This window comes from Chionomys nivalis, chromosome 1 (genome assembly GCF_950005125.1).
Source record: "Chionomys nivalis chromosome 1, mChiNiv1.1, whole genome shotgun sequence".
In the NCBI taxonomy this organism is placed as follows: domain Eukaryota; kingdom Metazoa; phylum Chordata; class Mammalia; order Rodentia; family Cricetidae; genus Chionomys; species Chionomys nivalis.
Window position 1 is genome coordinate 79,935,635 of NC_080086.1, and position 8,203 is coordinate 79,943,837.

Below are 8,203 nucleotides of genomic sequence, written 5' to 3' on the forward strand. Positions count from 1 at the left end.
CTAGATCAGGGTGCCCTGTGGGCATGTCTGTGGTGGATTATCATGGTTGTGTTATTGATGTGGAATGATCCAGCCTAAAACCGGGCACTACCATTCCCTAGGCAGGGTTCCTGCACTGTGTAAGAGAGGAGATAATGGAGGTGATGTCCATGTGGAAACTCCACCTCAGTTCCCCCCTCCCCCATCTCTCATTCTCCAAACTCTACTCTGTCTCAGAAAACCCACCAAGTAGCGGCTCCTCCCACAAAACCACACCTACAGGGTATGTAAACTGCCGCCTAGAGAACAGCCCTGTGGTTATTTGGTCTTTTCTCCCCATCTCCTCACTGGGGGGGGGGGCAAAAATCACCCAGGAGTATTTTACCAATAAACTGGTCTTTTATTTTAATTCAGTTTGATTTGGTTTGTGTCAGTGGAGAGACTTAATATCGGGGTACAAAACCTTCCAGGTGAGTCCTGGGTGTTCACGTGTTCATCTCTCTCTGCTCTTGACTGTGAACCTGACTGGCTCTTGCTCCCGCCCTTGTAACTTCCCAGAACTACTGTTGAAATCAACTCCTTTCTCTACTATATTGCTTTTTATCTGGGTTTTTTTATCCCAGCAATGGAAATGAAACTAAGTTTTAAAAAGATGGTGTTGAGGCAGTGGGGCCATTGCTAGGACTAAGCTGACCATATCAGGGTTTCAGAGGAATGTGTAAGTGTTTGGGACTTTCAGCTTCAAACGCCATTGCATGCTGTGGGAAAAGCTTGTTGAGTTATTCTTGTGAGGCCTTGGGAGACAGGAATGATAAGAGAAATGTGAGCAGGGACTGCTCAGCTGAGATTTAGAGGGAAACAAGGACTTTATCATAAAGGACACATCTGTGGGGGATTGTCTTCTTGTGTTATCTGAAGTAGGAGGGCCCAGTCTAAAAGTGTGTATTACCGTTGCCTAGGTAGGGGGACACAGAATTGTATGAGTGGAGAAACCGAGCTGGGTATTGTGTACTATTTTCAACAATAATACGGCTTTATTCTGCCTGTGTCCTGAGAACCTACATTCAAATTGAATTGAGAGATACTGAACTCGTTTTTGAAAAAGGACATTTTTGAACGGCTAAGACAACTGCTATGATATCTAAAGAGATCAGCACCACTGGGGTGAAATGGACTATACTCTACTGAAACAACAGAGATGCTAAGGGCATGGTATTGGAGAGGTGGCATTTGTGGGATGCCCCCCCTCCCCAGGAGAGTTCCAGGTATGGAGTGGAGCTGGCCTAAGCCTAACAGACAAGATGTGTGGGCTGCAGGTGGCAGAGCTGGAGAGGTGGAAGCTGCCATATTCTTTGGAGTCCGGAAGACTATATGCCTCATATGCAGGATATGGAGCTTCAGGTTTGGTATTTCCCACTGATGAGTTTTGGTGTTGCAATGATATGATTGGTTTCTGATCTTTCCATTTTGAAGTAAAAACGTTTATTCTGAGCCATTAGATACTAGTATTTTTTATTGTTACAATTTTGTAAGAGACCACAGTCAAGGGACTTTAGACTGTAGAGAGCTTTGATTTATAAAGAATATAGGGCTTTAAAAGTGGGATCGTATTTTCTGTGGTGATAAACATGAAACTGGGGCAAGGAATAGCAGGTTATATATTTGCTTGTGTGTCAAACTGATAAGGAGTGGAGTTTGTGACCGGGCAAATATTCCTCCATCTTGACTCAGCTGGAGACATCTTAACCTGAAACTGACCCTCTTTTCTATAATGCCTTGTAAAGTTCCCTGGTAAAGCACCCAACCCCATTCTAGAAATTCAGGTTCAAATGCCCCATCTAACTGCGTGGTTTAAACTGCTTGCTTCCTTTAGTTCCTCCTACAACTGCCAAACAGGATGTAGTTTTTCTGTTCTTTGCCTTTAAAAAGTCCCTGTAAAATGCATTCAGGACTGCTCTGTGAGAAATGTTTCTTTCCAGGCAGTTGCTTGCAGCTTAATACAGACTCTGAATTCATTCTGTGGTTGAGAGTGTGGTCTTTGGGTCTCTAACCTGAAACAGTTTGATCGGGTGTGAGAGTCTCAGTAAGGGATCTTCTAAGTTAGGAGGGCCTATGGGAGTGTGAATGAGGGATCAGCTCAGTTATGTTAATTGAGGTGGGAAGTGAGCACCACCTAAAACCTAAAAGTGAGCACCACCATTCCATAGGTGGGGGATTCTGAATTGTGCAAGTGGAGACACATTCATTTCTCTCTGCTCTTGACTTTAGATCTGAATAGCTACTTCAAGGTCGTGCCGCTGTTACTTCCCCACCGGGGAGGACTTGAACCTGGTACTGTGAGCTCAAATAAGCCCCTTCCCGCCCACGTTACTTTCAGTTTCAGTATTTGATTACAACAACAGAAGTAAAACTAAAACCTCCAGCAAAGAAAAAGATAAGGCGGTCGGGGCTTTCCCCGCCAGGGGGCAATAACTGATGGGAGAGTTAAGGCAGCGCCACACCCTGTGACCAGTGAACCATCGTGGCCAGGCAGCAAGAAGCCTGGCAGGCCGCTAGTGCGCATGTGTATCTGACAAATGCAGCTGGGCTCTGAGGCCAGTGGGAGAGGTCGAGAAAGGACTGCAGCGTGTGGCCCCAGGTCGAGAACCACTAATCTGGAAGGTTCTGGTTAGACACATGCATATGAGGGCTTGTGTCAAGGGTGGGCACTGATGTTCCAGAAGATAGCGTGAGAAGCTTCAGACTAACAGTTACAGCAGACTACAGCAGGGTGTGCCCTAAGACCCCAACACAGACTGTGTTTATAGAAAAACAGTTTAGAAGTCCTCTTCTGCACACCTGTGCACACCTGCCTCTCATTGCGTCTTCCATTCCCAGACTCAAGCTGCCACATATGGACTATCGCTGCGTGATCTGATGTCTTCAGTGACGCTTAAGGAGGCCCTTAAGGACTTCAGCACACTTTCCTTAGTTCGATTCTCTGATACTGTGTTGAAACACCATTGCCAAAAGCAACCTAGGAGGAAAGGATTTATTTTTGTTTACACTTCTATATCCCAGTTCATAATCAAAGGAAGTCAGGGCAAGTACTCAGGCAGGGCAGGAACCTGGAGGCAGGAACTAAAACAGAGGCCATGGAGGAGTGCTGCTTACTGGCTTGCTCCCTATGGCTTGTTCTACCTTATTTCTTACAGAACCCAGCACCACCATCGCAGGGATGGCATCACCCACGGTGAGATAGGCTCTCCCACACCAATCATCAATCAAGAAAATGCACCTAGCTTGGCATTTTCTCAATTAAGGTACCCTGTTCCAAAATTACCCTAGCTTGTGTCAAGCTGACATGCCACTAGCCAGCACAGCCTCCATTCTTTACCCTCATCTGCACCTTCCTTAATACACTTAAGAAACAGGCACGGTGAGAATCGGCCAAGTCAAGGTTTGCAGTCACATGTACATATCATGGGTTCCTCCATATGTAGTCTTGCAGTTACATGTATATATCATGGGTTCCTCCATACGTAGTCTTGGGGTGCATGGCTCAGTCTTCTTCACGATCATCTTTCCAATTACATAAGAATATATTTGTTTTTCTACCCATACTACAAATATTTATTAAGCATTAAATTGATTCCAGCCAGCTCTTTGCTCACACTTTTTACTATCCAGGGTTTTTAGTAAACTGTAATCCTGGGGAAATTTACAGAGCTACAATGCTGAGTCAATCCTGTGTGCCCTCTATAGTTCTGAGGGGGTTCATGAAGACCAATCACATGGCTCCTAAAGGCTACAAGCAGCTCCTTTGCCTGCAGGGTTGTTGCCATGGTGAAGATGTAGGAAAAGCAGGCCGAACTGTAGGATCAACCAAACAGATGGACTGACCCAAACTTACTTTCACCTCAAAAAGGATCAAAGATCTTCCTGTAAGACCCCAAACTGGGAAGCTGCTAGAGGAAACATTGTGTAAAAAAAGCTTCACTTATAGGCAGAGGCTATAACATTCTGAACATCCCATATAAGAGGGTAGAAGAGCAAATGGGACTTCACAGAATTGAAAAGCCTTAGCAAGCAAAGGAAGCCATTGCCCTAATGAAGAGACAGCCTAGGGAATGGAGAGGCATGTGTGGAGTGATAGGAACGAGCAGGCCTACTTTTCGTTCTGCCTGGCTCCTGCATGGCTAGCTTTACACCTGAAATAACAACACACAAATTGTATTCATTTAAACACTGCCTGGCCCATTAGCTCTGGCCTCTTACAGGCTAACTCTCACATCTTGCTTTAACCCATATCTAGTAATCTGTGTAGCACCACGGGGGTCGCTTACCGGGAAGATTCTAACCCACGTTCATCTCGGGCCGGAGCTTCATGGCATCTGCCTGACTCTGCTTTCTTCCTCCCAGAATTCTGTTCTGTCTACTCCACCCACCTAAGGGCTGGCCTATCAAAAGGCCAAGGCAGTTTCTTTATTGACCAATGAAAGTAACACACAGACAGATGACCCTCCTACCTCACATGTGTGTGTGCAGGTGTGTAGGTATGTGTGCTGGTGCTCATATTAGAGGAGCAGCAGGCAGCAATTGAAGGTCAAGGTTTTAGCCACCAGGAGGAAACTGGTTAGGCAAGACCCCGAGACCTCAGACCCTGGAATGCCTTGCTTCTCCTTTGCCTTTGCATGTTTGTTACTGCTTCCTTTCTCTGGTATCTGGCATGGTGTGAATGGATGTGGGGAGATCACCACTGCCTGTAATGTAGTGTGCATATCTCATGGAAATATCCCACTCTACTGGGCATTTTTATCTGTGAATTATTATGAAGATGAGTACTTCCTAAGCTGTACTGTCTGATTGATAATAATGTTAGTTTAAATTTTTTTTTAATATTTTTGAATATTTTTGATGAATAAAAATAAATACAACAAAATGCTACATAGCCAGGGATTATGAGTTTCATCTAAGGAACTACATAGACTATAGCTCAAGTTAATTATTAAGAAAAACAGTTGAGTCCCAGGAGCCAGGCTGGCTCAAATTCTTTTAATCTTAATGCTGAAAGAAGTAGTCACAGGTTTTGGTGTGTACGATTAGCTGAAACAAAACTTTAAAATAACTTCAGATTAGATCAGATGTTTTGATCATAGCCTTAAGATGAAAAACCCTAGAAAACAGTCTAAAGTTCACAAGGACACATAGCTGATGTGGGAAGTCCTTCTATACATGTGTTGCTTTTATTGGTTAATGAATAAAGAAGCTGCTTTCAGCCAGTAGCTTAACATAATATAGCCAGACTGAAAGAGATATATAGAGAGAAAGAAGGCAGAGTCAGAGAGAAGCCATGTAGCCCCACTGGAGACAGATACTGGAGATGGAACTTCACTGGTGAGCCACAGCCATGTGGCGATACACAGATTAATGGAGATGAGCTAGTTTAGGATGTAAGAGCTAGCCAATAAAAAGCCAGAGCTAATAGGCCAAGCATTGATTTAATTAATACAGTTTCTGTCTGATTATTTTGGGTCTGGACAGCGGCCTCCTACAACACATAGCTGAGTTAAAAATTTAAAAAAAAAAAAGGCAGACCAACTGTTACTAGCTGACATATTTTCTTGCTAGGGTTGATTGATGATCAAAGGTGATGATTAATTCCTTGTTCCTATCCCTGCCCTCAATCTCCTGAGATAAAAAAATATTAATGAATGGGTATACATCCTAAAGATCTAAGTACAGCTGATTGTTTTTTATGTATAAAAGTTGAGTTTTTTATTCCTTTAAGATTTCTTAAAAGATTAACTTTCAAGATAAATAGTAAAAGACCGATTCTTTGTTTGTAACCACAACATGCAGCCTGCCAACAAAAGAGTTGATTATGAAAAAAATACTTTCTGCTTGCTCATGTTCTGCTAGTCTGCAACAAGTTACTTAGATATAAATGTATACGGATTATTGGAGTGACTTTGTGTTTGAACATGTAAGGGAGAGGAACAATATGTTTATTTTATGTGTACTCTGTAGGAATTTAGCAGAATCACTGTATGGGGTACATATTAAATTGAACAGCTGTTTTTTGGCAGTATCTTGACTTTGAAGAGTCCTTGAAGAAAACAATGGTTGTTTTGCTGAAGGAGCATTGCAGCCATTCTATGACCTTGGTCACAAGACACCTCAGGCACTGTTGAGGTCCAGCCCCAGCATAAATTATATCTCAGACCAGTGTGGAGGTGTGGGAATAATTGAGGCACAATTCACACAGCAATATCTGAAGCGTTTATTGTCCAAACAGCTTTTATATCAAAAGGTAAACTGAGGGGGAAGTTCATTAGCATTCTGTTTCCTGGGTCACGGGTCTTAGGTCATGTCTGCAACTATGGCTGCTCTGTCACTGAGATTGAATTAACACCTCTTTCCCAGGTGATCTCCCAAATTACAAAGAAGGAGCAGAGCGACATTAGCATATCCTGACCCTTTGTTTGAATGGCGGCAGTTTGTCTGGAAAGGCTAGGTGACCACCTCCTGTGTGACAGGTGTAAACTGTGCCCTGAAATTCTGGCCACCATACATTATAGAAATATGGGCCTGTATAATATGGGCCCTACAAGGCACACCTGAGGCTCTTGTATTATTGTGTATTACACACAATACATAATAAAGGACTAGAGTCATGGAGGCATGTGATACTCCCCTTCAGTAAGACATGGAAATTAAGATTAGGAACGTTGGTATGCAGAAATACTTTATGTAGCAATCAGTGAATACACCTTTGTATGGCTGTTTGGGATCCAGTTCAGTTCATCAGAAGAAACTAGACCTGGGCCTTAAAATTTCACCTTGGAGTGCCTTTTTTCTTCAACTGACAATGAAAGAACATGGAAAGAATACAGAAGAATACAGGATAAAGGAAACCATCAAGAGTATGATTGTCTTTTTCCCTACCCCCCTCCGATAGAAAAGTCTATTACACACCAACACTGTACATTCCTTTTCAGTTCTGCACTGCTGAAGGCTGGTCCCCAGGCAGCTATAGGTGTGTATGAGTATAGGTGTGTGTGTGTGTGCGCGCGCACGTGTGTGTGCGTGCGCGTGTGTGTGCCTGTGATTCATTTACCTTAATTGTTCTAGTATTAATAAAAACTTGGGAGTCAGAAGTTGAGACAAAAACCTGATAAATCCAAAGAACAGCAGAGGAATGATCAGTTGCCCTACTCTCCTCGTTTCCTAGATGAAAAAGCCCACACAATCTCTCCAAGTCCCTTCTTATCTCTTCCTGTACCTCTCTATCTGACTCTCTTGGTCCTCCAACATATCTATGGCTAATTCCAGTCAGCCAGTTGCTGGTTACACCTTCTGATTCAAGTTGTAAAGTCCTGGAGTGGCGGTGCAAACAAATATCCCCCACCATATGTGTGTAGATGTGTGTGTGTGGTATGTGTGAATTAATTTCATTTTTGAGACAGAATCTTGCCCTGCAGTCCTGCCTTGTCTGGTACTCACTAAATAGCCCGAGTTATTTCCAAATTTGGGATTCTCTTCCCTCAGCCTCCTGAGTTCTGGGATGGCGTACATGCTCCATGTTTTAGCTAGGGTTTCTATTGCTGTGAAGAGACACCATGAACACAGCAACTCTATAAGGAAAACATTTAATTGGGGTGGCTCACTTACAGTTTTAGTGGTTCAGTCCATTGTCACTGTTGTGGGGAGCATGGTGGCAGGCAGGCAGACATGGTGCTGGAGGAATAGCTGAGTGTCCTACATCTTGCAGGCAACAGGAAGTCAACTGAGACACTAGCCGGTGGGTGTGGAAGGTGCTTGCTTCCTCTCTACCAGTCTGGTCATCTGCTATCCCAGCTCCTTTCCCATACCCCAGCAATCTATTCTCAACCCTGCTCATTCTTTCTTCATTCTATGGTTTTTCCAACTTAAGAGATGTTGCTTAAAATTCCCATACTTCCTCATTTGTGTTCATTTAAAAATGTGCTAAGGGACATAGGGCAGGCATCTGCAAGGCAGACACCACCATGTCCAGCTCCAACGCCTCACCATAGGCAGCAAATGAGTCCTCCTTTCTGGTAAAAAAAAAAAACAAACAAAAAAAAACTTTACCTTACAAAATAGCCACTGATTTTTTTGAGAATATGCAGATTTATAATTTTTCCTGATGCTTTTTGATTCACTGAAAATCATTTCATAATTCAGCTTCTTAAACAGTTTCTTCTTTTTTTTTCTGTTTCAA